Below are 807 nucleotides of genomic sequence, written 5' to 3' on the forward strand. Positions count from 1 at the left end.
GAAATTAGGAATTATTTAGACTAAAATTAAAAGAAAGTAGTTTGATGGATAATCACAGACTGGAATATGTCAACTTTTACTCAATAGTATTTCAAATCCACTTCAATGTTGTTGTTTTTTTCCAATGCTATAAAATTGAATAAGACGCCCAAAAATGAATGAAAGTAGAGATGTCTGCTTGTCAAAGAGCGCTTTGTGGTCTCAATCATGTTATTTTGTGTGATTAAAAAGAACATATAGGATATAGGATAATAGGAAAATGGGTCAATTTGACCCGAGGACAACATGAGGGTTAAGAAGGAGGCCTAGGGTTTGCTTTCTCAATAACATCATGTTGCAAACCTAAAAAAAAAGGAGAAGTCAGCTCAGATTGACTAACAGATGGAGAAACCTGCCAGATGCTGACATATGTTACGGAGCTCAGTCAGGGGTGCAAGAAGAACAAACCGTTTCACTCCGCCTGTTGCAGATTTGCATCAGTCGGCAACTTTTCAACTGTTTGTTGTGTTTCTGTAAATAACAGCACAGAGTACAGTCTAGACCTGCTCTTTCATGAAAAGCGCTGTGAGACAACTGTTGTAATGATTTGGCGCTATATCAATAAAATGGAATTGAATTTGGCTTTGCTGTTATCGAGAGAGAGATTGATGAAGTTGGAGGCAAACAGCTGTACAGCGTCTGCTCTACATATGAATATAAATTTGATTCAGTTGGTCCCTCCAGGGGTTGAATGCAATGAAGTACATTAACTCAAGTATTGGACTTAAGCACACATGTTGAGGTACTTGTACTTTACTTGAGTCTTTT

General features: G+C 37.4%; 1 protein-coding gene across 2 annotated transcripts in view; it reads left to right on the forward strand.

The window, feature by feature from the left end:
- Positions 1 to 807, forward strand: part of hvcn1 (hydrogen voltage-gated channel 1) — a 7,043-nt gene that overhangs the window by 1,509 nt on the left and 4,727 nt on the right. The gene's annotated exons all lie outside the window — the stretch shown is intronic.

This window comes from Etheostoma spectabile, chromosome 10, assembly GCF_008692095.1.
Source record: "Etheostoma spectabile isolate EspeVRDwgs_2016 chromosome 10, UIUC_Espe_1.0, whole genome shotgun sequence".
NCBI classification, from domain to species: Eukaryota; Metazoa; Chordata; class Actinopteri; order Perciformes; family Percidae; genus Etheostoma; species Etheostoma spectabile.